Below are 20,405 nucleotides of genomic sequence, written 5' to 3'. Positions count from 1 at the left end.
AGGTCTGAGATGATGTGTTAGTATTCATAATTCTTGTCTATTTTACAATATTTATCAAGTAGAACTGAACCATAATAGTTCATAGGTCACTCTTATTTGTTGAAGTTGTGTCTCTAGAAGAAAACATTCAATTTTGCCTGAATTTAGTTTGTCTCATAGTTCCTCTGCAGGTAGATCTGAATGACAGCATATCATTAATATTTATTACTATGTTGTCATTATTTTCTTTTAATATTTGGCATTTTTGAGTTTGCCTATGGGCTTTCTTTTTCTATGTGTATTGATTTTTGAATCTCTTCACTATATTAGTCTACTTAGATTTATTTTTCTCTCTATACCAAATTTTTATCATCTAATCTAAGCCCCTATTATAAAATTTCAGTTTTATTATAGTACCTCACCAAAATATTTATTAATATGTATTTTCCCTTTAAAAATATTTTAACTGCACATGTATTCTATAAATATAAGTGTTGAAGCTTATTTTAAAAGACTAAGATATCAAAATACCTAATGCCATTCTTCTTCCCATAGGTAAACATCCTTCCCCATTTGCTTTGCATTTTGGAGCCCTTAAAACATATATAAAACTTTCTATATTTAACTGTTATTTTGTTCACAATAATGGAATCATGGAGTATATTTTGGTTTGCAACTTTATTTTTTATTTAATAATTTAACATATTTCTATGTAACAAAAATGTATTTAATAGTTTAAAAATACTTATCTCAAATTTTAAATTAAAAGTGTTTTATTTTACATACTTCTGAAATATCTTAACACTGCTATATCTAATATTTAAACAAGCCCCTCAGATCATTTTGAGTCTGTGTGGTGCATCACTGGTGTGAACAATTAAGGGGATTTGTTGGCTCATCTAGCTGGACATTTCTGGTGAGATCATGTATGGTACCGTAAGAATCCCAGCTTTATTTCTTTGAAGAACTTTGAAACTCTCAGTTTTGATATGATCTGTGTGTCAGCTTTATTCTCAGACTAATAACAGGGTTTTCAGACGGTCTATGTCTTGCTGATATACACAACATTTGTGAAAGCAAATCTTTTTTCCTGTGGCTCTCATTTAAGGTTAATGAATATTCTTTACCGGAAGGCTTTGGCAATTTTCCCTTTCTGTCTTATACAACCGAATTACTAAACTTTCTCCCCCTTACCTTTCTAACTTAAACTTAAACCTTTTTCTATGCTGAGAATCTTTCTTCACACCTCTCCTCTATCCCATTTAGGTTACCCAAGCTCAGATCAAAGTGATGTTTCAGAATTTCTTTCAATTCCCATCTTTGATAACTCTGTGTTTTTACAAGTTTTTCTCTTGCTTGCATTGCCTTTTCTTTTCTCATGTCAAATGCATATTTGTTCTTCAGCATCCATTTGTTCCACAGCACTCCAGAGAGGATTTCTACCTTTCTTCTCTACCTTCCAACCTATTCAACAACTACTAAAGCACTAATCATGTTTAATTCTAACAATTTAATTAAATATATTTGACATTAGATTGTAGATTTCTCAGTGACCAGGGTAAAGGACTCTCTATTGATGCATCTCAGAGTTCCAGTATAACATCATCTCAATACAGAGTTCTCAGTAAATATTTGTTAGAAGAAAAGATAGCTTTAAGCTTAATAGTAATGGATTATAATTTTTTGAACTAGTTCTCTCATACAGAACATTTATTGCCAATATCAGACATAACAACTAACAAAACGGAGACTGATATCAGCCCATGTCGCTCATGATCTTGGTTGAGGGAAGCTTGAGAGCAATATTCCCAACAGTGGGGAATTTCCCTGAACTACCCCTCAAAAAAATGTTCACAAAGCTCTAATGGCTTCTGGGGTAAAAGCCATGGATTCTTGGCTATATAACCTTTCCCCTGTAAATGTGAAAAAGATAGTTCTGTCCTGAGCCACACTGCAAGCTTTCATGAAGCACAGCATCCCCATTGGAAGACCCCATTACTCTTTCTGTTGTCCCTTGAAATGACCATGGGGGAAGCAATGGAGAAGCTCTACAGAAATGGTTCATATTAGGATGCAAATGGCAGATGGTTTCAGTGATTTCCTGCAATTCAGGCCTGGATGAATGGAAACCCAACATGGTAGTGGTAACAATGCCAGAGAACCAACAGGGGACCTCAATGGGTGACAAGAGGAAAAATCAAACAAACAAACAAAAAACCAAAGGGAATAAGGCCAGCCTGCAGAGTAATGTGACTTTGCTTGTTAAGACAAGGGGTAGTAAAAATAAAAATCCATGGGACAAAAAAATAAATATAAAAAGACTGCCAACACTCTAAGGAGGCAGAGAGTGTGTTCCCCCAATTTGGAGGGTAAGGCCCTCAGTTAAGCAAAAGAAAAAGAGGAGAGGAAGACCCACATCAGATTTAGTTAGAATCCTGCATGGTAGCCCTCAGAGTCCCTGAACATGTTTTGTGAACAGGGGTGCATGGGTTTTTAAGGCTTTCTGATGCCCCAACCAAGTCAATGAGGAATATGATCCCAATTCAGTGCAATGAATCAGACAAGGAAGATGTGATCCCCTTTGCATGTATCTTGACTTCATGCCCTCAAAAAGAATGATTAGGAATGAGACCAAGGTCTCTGAGTCTCTGCTGGGGCCTAATGGACTCACATGCCTGACAAATTAAAAGAAAAAAAGAGAGAATTCAAACTTCTTTGTGGCTCATGGATACTGGTGATCAAATCATAATAGTCAGAGGCCTCCACAGGGGTAGGGCTAAGCTTATGGAAAGTAGGAGGTTTGGGGACAAACACAGTGATGCATAGCTAACGTAGCTCACATGCAGGTTCACGTGTGCTTACAAATGGGGTTCTTGGGCCATTTGGGGCAACAGTAATCATGGTTCACACAATTGAGTGCATTATAGACATTTTGGCTGCTTGTGGCACAAAACATCACTGTTGCCTCGGGGGATATGTCCCTTCATTACACACGATTCAAGCCATAACAGAGTGGTGCATTCACCCTTACTGGTCACCTAAGTTACCCAAGCCCAAGTCCTGAAGGATTATTCAACAAAAGCAGTGCAGCATACCAGGCACAGAGCATTGCCCTGTTGATACAGGACTTGCTGCAGACAAGAATGTTAGACACCAACCTGTTGCAGTTAGCAGCCAGTCCATCCTGTAAAAAAAAGTCTCAAAAGCCTGGAGGCTAACTACCACAGATTGAATGCCAAGATGCCACCCTCGGTACCTGACATTATTGTTATCCCCAAAGTACTGGTAGCCCACAGGGGAAACTGGCATGCTGTTATAGATCTCACTAATGCTTTCTTCTCCATCTCTTTGTGTGATAAAGGTCACATGCAACAGCTTACAGCATATTTTACTTCTCCAGGGTTACCTCAGTTTCCCTGTAATGTGCCACTAGTGGGTAGGGTTAGTTCTTCAGCAAGCCAAATTATTCCTAGAAGTTCTTGTCATCCACTATGCTGATGGCATCATCATTGATGGCCTAACTTAAAAACAAGATAACCAGATCCTACGTAAGGTCACAGACACTAGAACACAGACAGGCAGGGCCATCAACCCTAATAAAATATGGGGTCATGCTCAACAAATGTAGCTCTTGGGAGCCACTCAGGATGATAATCAGAGATGTTGGATAAAATTATTAAGGTAATTTTATTTCTAATTAAATCAAACAAAAATTGCTGACCATAGTGACTCCTACTAATAAGAAAGAAGTTCAACAGCTGATAGGCCTATTTAGTTATTGCAGACAACATGTACCACATCTGGATATGCTTGACCTTCATGCAAGGTAACCTGCAAGGTGGCCACCTTTACATAGGAACCCCAACAACAATAGACTCTGGAAACCATGCAAAATGCAGTGACACAGGCCCTACCATTGGGCTGATGGAGCCCACTAATTCTATGGAGCTATAGGTCTCTGTGACAACTACTCATGAAGATTGGAGCCTATGACAACAATAGATTGTTACTGGGGTACATCAGCCCCTCAAATTTTAGACAAGCAAAGTACCCAAGGCATCATCCACCAGATACACCCCCCTTCAAACAGAAACTCCTAACCTGCTGTTGCGCTTTAATAGAAACAAAGCAACTGACCACTGCAGCATTGCAGGTAATCTTAAAACCTGAGCTGCCAGGCTGGGCGTGGTGGCTCCCACCTGTAAACCCAGCACTTTGGGAGGCCAAGGCAGGCAGATCACGAGGTCAAGAGATCGAGACCATCTTGGCCAACATGGTGAAACCCTGTCTGTACTAAAAATACAAAAATTAGCTGGGCATGGTGGTGCACGCCTGTAGTCCCAACTACTACAGGAGGGATGGGAGGCTGAGGTGGGATAATCACTTGAACCCGGGAGGCGGAGTTTGCAGTGAGCCGAGATCACGCTACTGCACTCCAGCCTGGTGGCAAAGTGAGACTACATCTCAAAAACAAAACAAAAAACAAAAAACCTGAGATGCCTATCTTCATACAGATTTTCATGAATCCTACTGATACAATAATAAAATAAAATAAAATAAAATAAAATAAAATAAAATAAAATAAAATAAGGGCACACTTACCAAAGCTCCATTATTAAATAAAAATGATACCTCCAAGAAGGATTCAGATCAGGGTCCCAGGAAGTCAACCTACTCCAGGTATAAGTAACTGCCTTGCCAGAGGGAGCTAAACAGCTCATAGGGGATGTTACTGCACCTGCCTTAACTAAGGGGGGCTCTTGATTCAAAGATGTTCCAGCTCATGGTATGGCTCAGTTGATTAATAGATCTGCAAATTCAAAGCTCATGGAGTCCCATAGGGCACTGCTGCCATCTGTCCAAAGGATGGCCACCTTTGAATTGAAACCAGACAAGGACACTATATGAAATGGATGGAACTCCCAGTAGTAACGAGGGCCTTGCAGGCCACTCCGACAGCAACTCTGCTACATATTTACAAACTCATGGGCTATTACAAACAGGCTAACTGTATGGTCCAATGACTTGCAAATAAATGATTAAACATTAAGGGCCCCCCTGTGTAGGGACAGGGACAGTGACAGCAGCTTACAAACAAGACAAAACAAAAACAAAACTATTCATCACTCATGTTGGTGCCTGTGACACAGGACCATTCAAAAGGGAACAAAACGAAACTCACAAGCTGATCTAGCATGCACTTACCAAATCACCACAACTGTTGTTCCCCCAGGGGCAGAAACATCCCGCATGCACTCTTAGCCCCCTCTGGCAAGGCAGGTGTGTTAAGTCTATGACACAGTGGAACATAAAAATTCACCTCAGGTGCAAAAATGGACAAGATTATGAGAATTTACCCTTTAAAAAAGGCAAAAATAAGATAGAATTGTGTAATATCTTTCAGTAACCCCTGGCCTTGCAATATGGAAAACTGAGCTAAATTAACCAAGACATAGGCCTCACATGAGCGTGGAATATTTACCACTTAGGACCCCTTGTTTTCAGTCATGGATTCTGATACATTGCCATGGTACATATTCCAAACAGGAGACTGCCTTTCTAGTGTGCCATGTAAACATAAGTGCCACTGTTGTAACCTTCAGAAAACACCTCTGCCATATTTTTAGATATCCAGAAGGATTTTAATTCACTGAAGGTACCACATTCACTGCACAAACCACACAATAACTGACACAGTCCCACCACATAAGACGAATGTTTTGTACTCTCTGGGCAAACGGGGCAGTAGAGCAATTGGATGGGTGGTGTAAACCATGAACACACAAAGGCCATCAAAAGGTCAACTAACTGGGTCATACTCTCCTTTAACAAAAGCCATTTGGACACTAAATACTGACGCAGGATATTTCCCAGACCCCTTCATGGGACTTGAGACAGTGGTGCCCCATTTACTCAGCCTGCCACTCTCAACTCCTCTTTGGAGGGAGTGCATGAGCAAATGAGGCAGGACTGGAGTACACACGTGCTGGAACCAGCTGGCTGCTTTGGCGCCAGGAGGAGTAAACTCCATGCACTGGACCCGCTGTGTTCCAACTCTCGCGGGAGGGAGCACCCAGGTAAGTGGGTGCAGGAGCTAGGGCAAGCACTTTTCAGTGCTGGCAGGAGCAAATTCCATGCAAGCCCCAAGGCAGCATCAAAGAGTGTATGCCTGTGACCTATGAAGCCAAAGAGTGTGTTACAGTACTCTTTTAGCTCTGCTGTCCACAGACGGCTTAAGTATTAACAGCTTAGTGGGCTCTCTGCCTCTTTGCATGAGGCAGCTGCCTTCCACCAGTGAGGGCAAAGGGATGGTGTGTCAGCTTTTTGTATCCACACTCGTGGATCCCAAGTTCTTGTCCCTCATCCAGGAAAAAAAAATGAGGGTGCATGAATGAATTGAAGGATGATAAATGTGGTGGATTTTATTGCTGATGAAAGTGGCTGTCAGTGGAAAGGAGAGCTGAAAAGGGGATGGGAGGAGGGTAGGTAAACTTCCTCTGGAGTGCAGCCATCTCCAGCCGGATTCTTCTCTAAAGTTATGCCATCAAGCCATCCCTCTGAAGTCAAGCTGCTCTCTCTGATGTCAGCCATAGTCCCCAACACCTAGCTGCTTCTTTTCTCTGCCAGCTGAGTCGGGGGTCTTTATAGGCACAGGATGGGGTGGGGCAGAGACATGGGTGGTTTAGGAAAACACAACATTCAAGAGAGAAAACAGGAATATCAGTTTTTACTTTGGGCCATGGTCTCAGGTTTTTTGGCTTGAAGGTGGGGCTTTGCCAGGGACCTGCCGCTGTCTGCCTAGAATTTCTCTTCCTCCAGTCCCTATCAATACTACATTCCAGCATTTAAAAAAAAAAATAAATGGCACTACGATCCATGTAAAAAATGTTGAACTTTGGGGAGGGAAGTGAAGGACCAGGAAGTTGCCTAATTAGGCTGTTGTTTCAAAATCCCAACCGCAATATACCCAAGAGATTTCCCCCACTCTGAAATGCACCCTGCAGTGCTGGTTCATGTTCTAGGCCACAATGGCAACACTACAGGAGCCTCCTTTTTCAAACCTGTAGGCAAGGCTATCTTTGGGCACCTCTCCATTGTGGGATTCCCCATAGGGAAGGGGGAAGAGGGGACAGAATATCAAGGTACTAGGGTTCCTCTGGTTGTGCCTGGGACTCCCAGCACCACCGCCCCCACCCATAAATATAGGAAATATAGAACATGCCAAATTTGTTTAGGGTGTGACCTCCTTCCCTAAGTTGGTTGACTGGTGCCTATGGGTCAAGTAACAAGGGCAGTGGATCTCTACAAAGACTGGAGCCTCAGGATATGAACAAACAGCCTAGTCAGCTAAATCCAGGTAATCCTTACCCCAGGTTGTTGGATAAGATCATCCCTGGTCTCAGAAGGAAGTTGGGAGAATTAATCATTCCTCTTCTTATTCCTGCAGAAGCCACTGCCTTGCCTGACATTATAACACAAATGAAAATAAGCATAGCCACGGTGAGAGGAGGAGAGTTCAAACAACACTGGATTTCTCACCCCAGGCTGAACATCTTTCTTAATCCATTTTGTGCCCTGGTAGATACGCAAGGACTTGGATCACCTGCAAGCTGGGTTAAAATGCCAAGTGACTCCACTGCTATACGTCCAGGTGCAGACACATTGTTGAGTCCCTTGCTTTAATATGACTTAAGATATGGGCCGGGCACGGTGGCTCACACCTGTAATCCCAGCACTTTGGGAGGCCCAGGTGGGCAGATCACCAGGTCAGGAGATCGAGACCATGTGAAACCCCGTCTCTACTAAAAATACAAAAATATTAGCCAGGCGAGGTGACAGGCGCCTGTAGTCCCAGCTACTAGGGAGGCTGAGGCAGGAGAGTGGCGTGAACCTGGGAGGCAGAGCTTGCAGTGAGCCGAGATCGTGCCACTGCACTCCAGCCTGGGCGACAGAGCGAGAATCCATCTCAAAAAAAAAAAAAAAAGATATGACAGGAAAGAATCCCTAGGCTGGAACACACATTACTGATCTATGTTGGCATTTCAGGCTTGGATGTGCCTTTTTTTCTTTCCCTGCTACCAGATTGCAAAACGAACTGAGACTGTATATAACAAGTCTACACAGGATAATCACAAATCCCTGATGGGGGTCACCTGCACCCCTCCGGGTTATGGATTTCTCTGTGGACCTTAGTGGGCAGCAGAGTGTTTGCCCTTGGGCAAAGAATCTTATTGCCTTTGAGCCCTAGGGCCCATAGTTTATGTTAAAAAATTACATAAAGGGCTTGAGAGGGGGTGCAATTGGGATCCACTTTGCTAACCCACCACTGACTGGTTTATAACGTCCTCCTGGTAGTACAAACTCACAGCTGGTTTTATTCTGCTGCTCCTATTTTAATACCAGACATAAGTGTACAAGCTGTAGGACAAATGGTATACAATCTGTCCTTAATCATGGCGGAAATAGCTAATAATCCTACTTAGGCCATACAAGATCAACAAAACCCAATAAACTCAGTAGTCAATGTGGTAATGGACAATTGAACAGGCCTCATTGTCTGCTAGCAGAACAGGTTGGCATTTGTGCTTTTACCAACACCCTTTGCTGTGTAAATATCAATAGTTTAGAGAAGGTAGAAACTGAGCTGGAGGAGATCCATGCTCAGGCTGGAGATCATCAGCTGTACACCCCTCCTACCTGTGAAGCTCATTTTGTGATCTATTTAATTGCTTTAATTCAGGCACTTGGGGTTCCTGGTTAAGAATTATCTGCTGGGGAGGCCTCATCATCCTCCTGGGTCTGGTTCTCCTAGTGACCCTGATGTCTCAAAATGACAGAGGGTCTGTGAGCAAACTGCATCTATAAAGTGTTGTTCAGGGGTTCACTTGACACAACTCTCCTTACAAATTTGGGGACAAGAGGTGGCCCTACCAAATTTTATGTACTTTATCTGCTATTTCAGTAGCCAATCCAGGGCCAATTGGGGATTGACCGTCACACATGGCCTGACAACCCTTACAAGGTTGCATAGAAGTGAGCCTCAGGCCCGGAGAAAACATTTCCTTACATGGAGATAAAGAGGCCTCGCAGGCTGTGCTGAATGTATCATCTTTTGGGGGCATGTCTTTCCATGATCTGGGCTTGATGTACACTTTTTTGTTTTGGTAAAACATGTGCGTGATACAGCACCTGGCCCATCCCACTGCTATTACTATTTCTTATGGGGAGAGAAATAGATATTTTACCTGCAGTACATGAAGTTTGTGGAGAAGAGGCAATAGCCATGGGGGACCAAGGCTTACTATGAAGGCTAAACCTGCTCTGTCTCTTGCTAAATGAGTAAAACGTTCCATCCAATGTCTGGGTAATTTGTGCCTCTCTTCGTAACCCTGACACCTGCAAACAACGTAGTGAGTTTACATGCTGGGATCACTGGTCCTGGTGGTAGACATTGTTACATTCTTTGCTTTTTGGCTATCCTTCACGCAATAACATTCCACCCCTGGAGGTGACAACAGGTGCTAGTAGCTTAGCAGAAACAATTGAGGGGAAATGGTGGATGATGGGTTCTAAGATGTAAGAGAAAGTAGGTCCTTTAGTGTTTCATTAACCATGTAGGTATGATATATGATTCTGAGTTTGATGGAAAGTAAAGGGAAATTTTGATCACCGTGTAAGATGATCTTCAGACTTAACATTTAAAATTATTCTAATAGCTATTTGGAAAATAGAATTCAGTAGATCAGATGCAAACTTAGAGACAAGTTGATATGCTGTTGCAAAAGAGATAATAGTGACTAGGAACTAAGGAGGTGAAAATAAATGGTTGAATAACGCACATAAGTTGGAGATAATGGCAGTAAGATTGAAGATGGGATCTTCAATCTGAAGTGTGAAAAAAGTTGATAAGATGGATGATAGATTTGTAAATTGAAACAGAAAAGTCAGAATGGGAGCAGGCATGGGAGAGTAAACCAAAGTCTGGTTTGGAACATGTATAGTTTGAAATGCCAGCTAAGTGTCTTGGTTGAAATGTTATGTTTTCAGTAGATTACATTGAACTGGAATTCATGAAAAAGTCAGTAGGGACTGGTGATACATATTTTGGAGTCATCAGTGTATAGATGTTTTTTAAGCCATAAGGGGATTGAATGAAATCCTTTAGGGGAGTATTTGTAGAAGAGAAGTTTAATATTAGCCTGAAGTGGGGAATTAGGGGTTACTTAAGCAAGATTATTAAAGTTTTGGAGCTTGAGTGAAGTTTAATGGAACTGATATACTTCCAAGAGCTTTTGAGGGGTCATAGTGAGGAAACACTGAGTTCAATCATAGGTTTGTAGAACTTAAGGTTGGTACAAGGTTTAATAATTGAAGTGTTCATTTCACTGGTGTATTTCCTACATCAATTTTCAAGATGATCATAGAGGTAAAAGACACCAGGGGCATGGAAGAGAGGGACTATTATGTTTCACTTACATTACAATTTTCTCCACATTATTTTTTTCTAAAGCTTCATAGCAAAACTTAATTTAAAAAGTTTTCCCTGTTTTAAAATTTTATTATCTAACGTATTATTTCGAGAAACAATAGTAGTCATAAAATTTCATGCACAACCTTTTTTAACAAGCCTTTGATTTTATGTTTCATATTTGAATTTCACTCCCAACTAATTAAGCACAACATTGCATAAATACAGCTCAAGGAATCATGTTCTTCAGATGTTTTCCCAAAAGTAAATGAATACAGTTTATTAATATGAATTTTATTTAATCAACATATTACATGGCAGTCTTAGTATTATGCTAATCAAGACAGCAATGAATAAGAATCTGTGACTAAAATATTTTTAAATGAATATGTTATTAATGTTACCAATAGTCTTATTTCTAAGATATAACAGAGTTTACATCATGAAACATAAAATAGTATGATAAATAGATATGTATTACATAAAAGTATGATATATACGTATATATGTGTACATACATACATCTATGTATCTACAAATAAATACATAAAAGTATAATATATACATACTTATAGGTAGTTGAATACCAGACTGATTTCTCAGACTTGAACTAAATTGTGAAACATGGAAGACCTACCCTGGGGTACTTAGCGTCTGGTGCTGTGCTTAATTGTGCGTAAGATCAAGTGCAGTTCTTCTTTGACCGTCAGGCTCCTTGGTACAACAGTGCTCCTGCAGTGTTCATTATGTTTTCTAATCTGATTCAGTGACTAGTCATTCTATGCTTCAGACTATGGAATAAAAACCAATGGGGAAGAACTGGGTAAAATAATTTCAGTATCATAATGAGGCTGGAACCTCTGCTTGGAGTCAAACAATTCTGAGTGTTATTCAACTAATTATCTTAATATTTCAAATTTTAGAAATTGGGGGCATTACACTGATGCAGATGTTGCTTTCTACGCTGTCACCATATGCATAGGCACCATTGCAAAATGAATACTTGTCTTTACTTTCTCTTATGTCATTAATGTTTTCTTTCCTAATAGTTAGTATTAATTATATCATTAAAAACCATAGATGTTTATTAAGAATTCAGTATTGCTTTGTACAGATAAACAAGGAGATTTGTTGAAAATACATAGTTTTCATTTTAAATTCTGATTACTGAAATTGCATGGGTTTTATGCAAAGCATTGTTCCCAAAACTGGAAAATATATAATTGGACCAAAAAATAGACATGTATATCATCTACCTTTAAAACAATACTTTGAGATTAAAAGAAATTGCTCTTTGTATGGATAGTTATTCATATGTATATGTAGTATATGAATTTATATCTATTTATAAAAATATACATGTTTTTAAAGGAGAAGATATCAGAAAGCAGTTGTAACAGAGTTGAAACAGATTTACGTAGTCTCTATAGAAGCTAAACTGGTATTTAAAGTATAAAATTTATTTTCTAAAAGTGGAAATTTAGTTGTAGGCAATCTTGTAATGGTTGTTCACAGTAATTTTTAGGTGAGTTTGTGTCATTGGCATATTAGGCCTCGTTTTCTGTACCAACAGTGAACTTGCATTCTACAATTAAATGTGAATCTATAATGATATTTAATACCTGCACATACAGAGTATCGCTCTTCAAATCTGAAGCCACTTTTGATTGCACATTATTATCATGACATATACGTGAATGGATGAGGGCTGAAAATGATAAATGGAAATAAAAGCTCAAGATCTTATTTGCGTCAACATTTTTATTGGATTTTACTGAGTTAAAATTTTGATGCAGGAATATTCATGTATTTTAAATGTACTGGTCATTGACTTTTTAATAAATTTGTTAATGTACTATTGGCAAATAAACTACATATACTCAAAGTACACAATTTGATAGGCTTCAATATACACATATATATACCAAACCATAACCAGAACTATAATATGTGCATTGTGTTCTCAAGTTTCCTTGTGCACCTTTTGTAACCTGAAATTTTGTGAGTTATTATAATCAAAATAAATACTAATATTTCATATATTCAGACATATCTAAATCATTATCCTTGAAAGAATGCTCATATGGAAAAAATGTTTTGTCACTAATTATGTACTTTTATTTATGTTTTCTCATTTAGAAAAGACTGTTATAAAATATTTAGTTGTGGCACGATAGCTTGTTCAAAAAAATCTATCTCCCTAAATTTGACAAAATTAAATCATAAAATTTAAAAATTTCATAAATACTGTTTCAAAAATGTAATGGTAAAATGCTGTCTTAAATAAACATAGAGAATCAATTTTTATTTATTTTTTAGACAAAAAATAGGAGAATATGCACAGACATAGTGATAAAGAAGTTAGAAATTTAAGAAATATGCATAAAACTTGGGTGGCACATCAATGCATTTTAGTGATATTATAAGAAGTCTTCAAAGATGTAGAGAATTGTTACTATATATAGAGAAAATGCATTTAAAAGTTAAAGTTGGCAAAAGACATATCTGATAAAGGACTGTTATTCAAAATATACAAAGAACTATTACAACTCAACAGTAAGAAAAAAACTGATTAAAAATTGGGCTACGACCATTGACACCTCAGTAAAGAAGATATACAGATGACAAATAAGCATATGAAAATATGCTCAACATCATATGTAATCAGAGAAATGCAAATGGAAGCAGCAATGAGATACCAATCCACCCCTTCTACAGTGGCCAAAATGAAAAACTTTAACATCACAAAATGCTGACAAGAATGTGGAACAACAGAAACTCAGTAATTGCTAGTGGGAATGAAAAATGGTACAACCACTTTGGAAAATAGTTTGGCAGTTTCTTACAAAACTAAACATACTTTTACTATATAATCCTGCAACTGCACCCCTTGATCTTTACCCAAAGGAGTCGAAAACTTCTGTCCACACAAAAACCCACATAATGATGCTTATATGAAAGCAGCTTTATTCATAATTGCCCAAACCAGGAAGTAGCGAATATGTCCTTAATTAGATTAATGAATAAATAAACTGTGGTACTTATAGATAACGAAATGCTATTCAGCACTAAAAGAAATGAGCTATCAAGCCATAAAAATACATGGAGGAAACATAAATACATATTAGTAACTGAAAGAAGCCAATCTGAAAAAGCTGCATAATGTATCAGCTTTTTCAGATTGGCTTCTTTCACTTACTAATGATTGGCTTCTTTCACTTACTAATGTATTCCAATAATACAACATCTTGGAAAAGTAAAACACTATGGAGACAATAAAATGTTCAGTGGTGGCCAGGAGCTAGGAGTGAGGAAGGGATGAACAGGATAGAGGATTTTTAGGACAGTGGAAATCCTCTGTGTGTTGCTATAATGGTAAGTACATGTCATTATACGTTTATCCAAACCCATATAATGCACCTAATGTAAAGTGTGGACTTGGGGTGATGATGATGTGTCAAGGTAGGTTCATCCATGTGATAAATGTACAACTCTGGTAGTGGGTACTGAAAATGGAAAGGCTATACATGTTGGGGGAAGGTAGGGGGCTTAGAAGAACTCTACCTTCTGCTCAATTTTGTCATAAACCTAAAACTAGTTTTAAAAAATAAAGTCTGGGGCTGGGCACATTGGCTCACGCCTGTAATTCTAGCACTTTGGGAGGCCAAGGCGGGTGGATCACCTGAGGTCAGGAGTTCGAGACCAGCCTGGCCAACATGGTGAAAGCCCCTCTCTACTAAAAATACAAAAAATTAGCTGAGTGTGGTGGCAGGCACATGTAATCCCAGCTACTCAGGAGGCTGAGGCAGGAGAATTGCTTGAACCCAGATGGTGGAGGTTGCAGTGAGCGGAAATTGTGCCATTGCACTCCAGCCTGGGCAGCAAGAGTGAAACTCTGTCTCAAAACAACAACAACAAAAAAGTAAGGTCTAGGGTTTTATTTAAAGTTAGTTATCTATTACATCTACTAAAGTACTACATTTTATGATCATTTTCCTGGCTATTTGTTATTGAGTGAAAACAATATTGTGAAAAAAATACATTCCATAGTTAACGATACACTTTTATTAAGATTATCCTCATGCTTAATTAAGTAATCTGGAACTGGTAGAAGAAAATTATAGTCTATGATGCCATGGAAGTAAATGTAGGTTGGAAAGACATATATCTGGTGATACTTGTGTGTGGCTGACTCTGAGGTTCCATTTGAATTCTTCATTATCTATCACCCAGAAGAGACAATCTTCCTTTAAAACAATAGGTATATCAATTTGGTTTGTTAAATTTGTACTGTAGTGTATCAAATTTTCCTTCCTTGATCAATCAAAGTGTTTAAACTTCCACTAAAACTATTAAAAATTTGCCAAAAAATAATTTCTGCACTAGATAATATTTTAATATGTGTTTCCTTAAGAAAGAATGACCTAGATAAAAATAAATATTTGAATGAATGAGTAAATAGCACCGTGCAATAGTGAAAGAACATATTAGCCATATCTCATTTTAGAAGTAGTTTTTCTTACCATATACTATCAATAGAACTGAACTAATCCCTGACATAATTTCCCTGACTGTATTTCAATATTTTAAATTTATATTATTATTAATAACATCAATAAAATGTGCATAGTGACATTTCCTGCTTTGAGATTTAAATTATTTTGCATACAGTTTCATCATCTCAAATACTTTTCTCAATCTATTATAAATGAAGTAAAAAAAGATTGAGCTAGTTCATCGTTAATAAAACTTTTAAGTGACCTCAGCATTTATCTTTGCTGTAATTTCCATTGTATATATATTCAGGTTTATTCATTTTTATGTCTAAAATCAAATGTCCTCTCATTTGCAATTTGGCTTTGGACACCAGTTTATATATTCTTAAAGATTTCTGCTCTTTTTTCTACCATTTTACAATATCCTAAATCATGCAAACATATGCCTTAAATTTAAAAGTAGATAAATTTTGGTACATTTAATCTAATTTCTTGACTCGGTCAAGTTACTTTGCTTACGAGTAAATTTATATTATTGTTATAATTCTAGTTTGAAATTAATTTTAGTAAGTTTATCATGATGTATAATTATTTTAAAATGTATTTCATTGATGTCTTCATTCAGTTATGGCATATTATTAAGAATCTACTTGATAGCAGGGTTATTCCATTTCACCTTGCAATTTGATAATTGCTTAAGTGGCCGCTTGTCAGCATAGCTCCACATTACTACTGGACAGAGTTTAATATCTAACTAGGAAAAAAAATCATAGGTATCTAAAAAATAAGAATATTTTGGCAATATAGGAATTCTTTATGATAGAAAAAAAAACAATGACTGAGGTTTTATTAAATTGCAAACTTTTTCAATTACCAAGCTACTTTAGAGCCCTGTGTATTAGATGGAGGATTCTTTGGTATAACTTGTATTTGAAGTGGGTTAAGTGCTGAGACAGAAGTTTTGTTGATAAAATTCTTATCATATGCAAACTCTAAAGTAAAATAAATCCTTGGTTTTCAAACAATTTTTACTCTTAAATGTTAGTAATCAAAGAAGAAAAAAGAGGCTTTTATGAAATAATGTTTAAACCTTCAATTCCTATGTCATTTAAAAATTCTATAGGAATTTCCATTACAAACACACTTTGAAGGCTTTAGATCTTTGTAGCTGAAATTTGCAACAGAGATCCTCAGTCTCCAACAGTTATTTCCTTAAACAAGAAAGCAAGAAGTCTGTATCATTTTTCAGTGGCAACAACAACAGAAAATGTAAAGAAATGAGATTCCAAATAGAAGTAGAAAAGTCTAAAAAACGTTATTCAGTTTGAATGCTGGAAACATGAAATGACATGAATTTCAGTTTCTTATGACATTCAAGTATAATATAGAATTCTCACTATCATTGTTTATCTCCCATTTTTGTTCATGTCTTACTTTATCTTTGAAGATTTGCCTATTTATTAAAATCCTGAAATGCACTGTAGATGCCAGAATATGCCACAGGTATATTTGTAATGATATATTTAAGTTACATTAAAATCTGAGAATATTATCTGAAATTTGAAATCTTACAGGGCCTGAATATTTTATTACAAAATCTATTTCTATATCCATTTCTGTAGTTTCATGATTTGGAGTGAATAGATGAATAGTGATGGCTGAATAGTATTTATGAGTTTGTTGATGACAAACTGTCATCAACAATCTGTAAGGCTCTAGGAAATAAACAATTAAACTGAAAATATTTGTTCCTTAACTCCTCTTTGGAAACTAATTTCCTATGCATAAGGACTTCCAATCTTCCCCAGGTACCCTAAACTCAGACAAACTCCAGCTTTGCCTGTGGCTTTTAATAATGTAAAATGAACTTTTTTTAAGAAGACAGACAAAAATTGAGCTATTTATGGAAGACTAATCACCTTGGTTGGAGTGCTTGACAGCAGATCAATTGTTCAGGTCATTCTCATGTAAGGATTTTACTTTTTAAGGCTAGTGTTAGTGAATCTACTTTTTTTTTCCAATAACAATAATTTGGCCAATTTGGCCTAAGATTTCTCTCCACTATATATTTGTTACAATTAAACTTGTATTTTTGTGCTCATTTAAAAATAATGTAACTAAGAAAGAAATTTATTGTTAGTCCAGAAATAGTATTTATTCGTTAACTCATTTGAAAACAATTTTTTAGAATCTATTTCTAAATCCTATTTCAGATCCTGAGCATAAAAAGAGATGTAAAGTGTAGGGTTTTGCTTTAGTTGCCTTATAAAGAACAAAGCAGTACAAAATAATTTGTGTTATATTAGTTCACTTAATATAAAATATAACACAAAACAATTTGTGCTATATTAGTTCATTTAATCATTTTATGAATGCAATAGGCATCTATGGAATGATTTCTATGTCAGGTACTGGGCCTAGTGTAAGGCATACAAATGCATAAATCATGTATAGCTTACAGTCTAGTAACAAAGACATCTTTGTAGACAAATAATAATTACAACACAAAGTATTCAATGCCTTCATGGAGCTATCAAGTCTGCAGCGTGTTGCAGACTCAAGAATGTGCTAAATGCCTCAAGTGAAGTACGTTGATGACTACCTTGGTTCTTACTGAATAAATACAACATTGAGAAGCAGATGACAAGGGGAAGGGAGAAATTCTAGCTGGGAAATATATATGAAATTGTACTGAGCATTACAAGGATTTTGATTCATCTGGTACAGTTGTACCATAGAATGTTATGAGCTGACCAGATGTGAGACAGGAGATGTAGGTCCACTTTATGAAAGACCTTGATGGGGTTCAGGACATGTTATCCCAAAATATGGCATCTTGTTATATGGAGTATTTTAAGCTAAAAGAAATTGAGAAAACTACATAAGCAAAGGGTAACTCAAGTTTCCCCATACCTTTCTTCCCTGAAGCAGGCTATGAAAAATTCTCTGACCTGATCTTCCTCTAAAGAAAATCATAAGACCCTCATTCGTGAGGATCCTTCTCTATACCCAGAGGGGATCAATGAAGACACAGAGATGCCAAGAAGAAACTGAAGAAACAGGCTATGCTAAGTCTCTCCCCCTGGAGTTTATTCCCATCAGATAGTGCTGGCAAATAACCGAGTTACGGTGGTGAATCCCTATGGGTCTGCAGCAACCGTAATTCTTATCTCCTCAGAAGAAAGAATTTGACTGAGGGGCATGAGGCAGAAAAAGACACCGAGGCAAGTGTCAGAGCAGGAGTGGAAGTTTATTAAAAAGCTCTGTCGCAGGAAACAAAGGAAAGTGCACTTGAAAGAGATCCAAGCAGGCACTTTGGAGGTCAAGTGAGGCATTTGACTTGGGGTTTTATATGTTGGCATACTTGCAGGGCCTTGCGTCCCTTTCCCTGTGATTCTTCCCTTAGGGTGGGCTGCCCACATGTGAGGTGGCCTGCTAACACTTGAGAGGTGAACATGCACAGTGTTTGCTGGAGTTGTATGCATGATCGCCTGAGGCATTTTTACCTTTTCTGGTGGAATGCTTCTGGAAGGTTATACCCTGCCATTTTGTCTCCTAATGCACATGCTGGAGTTTACTCACCCAATTCCTGAGATTTTATTGGAAGCTGCTGATTACCAATTTCAAATGTTTTTATCCCTTGGGAAATTGCCTCTCCCTGGTGCCTGAGACCAATTATCATTTTAGTGTGACAACTGCTGGACCATCAGGAAATTGCCTCTCCCTGGCACCAGCCCAACCAATTATCGCTTTTAGACAGGCAGTGTGATAACTGCCAGACCATCACCTGATTGTCGCCTGACATTCCTCGTGGGTGGGGGATCCCTCTCCTGCCCTGTGCATTCCTAACTAACTACTGTAACAAGATCATACCCTTTTTGTCCAATTACACTTACGCACAGCTGTCTGCTCTCCATCAAATTTACACTTGAAAATACACAGTTTATCTTGTTTCTTTTAGGTCTTTGTTTCTGAAGGCTACCATGTCACATAAAACTCATAAGAAATAGATGTATGTGTTTTTTCTTGTTAATCTGTCTTTTGTTGTAGGGTCTCAGTTATAAACTTTTTAGTTGGTAAGAAAAAGATTTAATTTTTTCCCCTGCAGCCTTGTAATTCCATATTTTATCTTACAGGTGGTGAAAAATTATTTTAAGAAAGTCATGAGGAATATATATATATATATATATATACATACACGCACACGTGTGTGTATGTGTAGAGAGAGAGAATAAAATTGCTTAGAAGAATAACTAGAACAAGCATAGGTAGAAGGCAGAAAATATCTCAAAGTCATTGACATTATTTGATCAAATTCCAATTATTCTTTCTTCTAAACACATAGTAAAATTCGACTTTTTGATTCTTTGTGATTTATTGGAGCTTTAAACTAATTCTTACCAGTCAGCCATAAGTGAAAGTCACATGTCATTTCTAGCTTATTGCATCTAATTCCTGATGAGAAACTATTCATATTATCATTTCTCTTTCCCACAATAGTACTCTTTCCTTCTTTCCTGGTCTCAGAGAGAGGAGAACAAGATGAAGCCAAGTGGCCAAGCTGCCCATGTGGATAGGTACAATGAGCAAGAAATAAACCTTTGTTGTTTGATGTCAGTGAGATTTTTTTTCTTGTGTTTGTGGTGATTAGTGTTGTTACTGCAGTACAACCTATGCTATCCCAGTTCACACAGTTATCACTGTGTCCACAAACTGCAGCAAATGTGTCCCATAACTAAAGCAAAACAAACTTCTAGGTGTCAGTAGATTTTATCAAATAACTCTTAAATATTTGCTAACTATGAAACACCATCTGGAGTTAGAGACCAATTTTCCCCATCTCTTGGACTTTGCTTGTTAGAGGTACTTTTGGGAGGTTAGGACATAGCCACCTCATTTCTGGTTCTTCACTCTTCTGATAACACGACATTTCTTTGCCTAGAAGTTTGCCAAAACTGGATCATGTCAGTGAGATAATCTAACTACAATTAAAAGTTCCTTCACTCCATCTCTGGCAAAAGGGTATGCCTATTTTCTTGGTGATAACTCTCACATTTATTACTAGTTCCAAAGACAATTCATGACTTGACTCACCATGGTTAACAAAATACGACTGGGTCTATTATAGTCTTGTTTGACATCCACCTGTCTCTTTTCTTTTTTGAAATTCTGTAGTGTTTTTCAGCATCAACAACCAGTTCTCTGGTTCTCTGGATACTAACCAAGTGTGTTCAACAGTTTTATTCAATTCTGACGCTAACTACCCTGAGTTAATGCAGAGCTTACAGGTTATGGACTCGGTCCCATAAGATTGCCAGACCCCATTTCAGGTGCCAATCATAAGTCCTGGGTCTCTTATACTTGGCTATAAATTAGGGGCTCCAAGACAACCTCCTCAGGTTCAATAGTTTGCTAGAATAACTCACAGAACTCAGAAATACACTTTACTGGTTTATTATAAA

The 20,405-nt window shown here is 37.7% G+C and overlaps 1 long non-coding RNA gene across 3 annotated transcripts in view; it reads right to left on the bottom strand.

The window, feature by feature from the left end:
• Positions 1-20,405, bottom strand: part of LOC129526273 (uncharacterized) — a 68,563-nt gene that overhangs the window by 813 nt on the left and 47,345 nt on the right. For 2 of the 3 annotated variants that reach the window (XR_010130687.1, XR_008670908.1), the window contains 3 exons: positions 11,085-11,238; positions 9,225-9,375; positions 7,348-7,441 (listed from right to left, as the gene is read on the bottom strand). The exons of the other annotated variant lie outside the window; for it this stretch is intronic. This is a non-coding gene — a long non-coding RNA (uncharacterized lncRNA). The remainder of the gene's footprint in view (positions 1-7,347; positions 7,442-9,224; positions 9,376-11,084; positions 11,239-20,405) is intronic. 3 annotated transcript variants of the gene reach the window in all.

The sequence above is a fragment of the Gorilla gorilla genome, chromosome 14 (assembly GCF_029281585.2).
Source record: "Gorilla gorilla gorilla isolate KB3781 chromosome 14, NHGRI_mGorGor1-v2.1_pri, whole genome shotgun sequence".
Lineage (NCBI taxonomy): Eukaryota > Metazoa > Chordata > Mammalia > Primates > Hominidae > Gorilla > Gorilla gorilla.
This window is presented reverse-complemented; position numbering and strand designations above follow the sequence as displayed.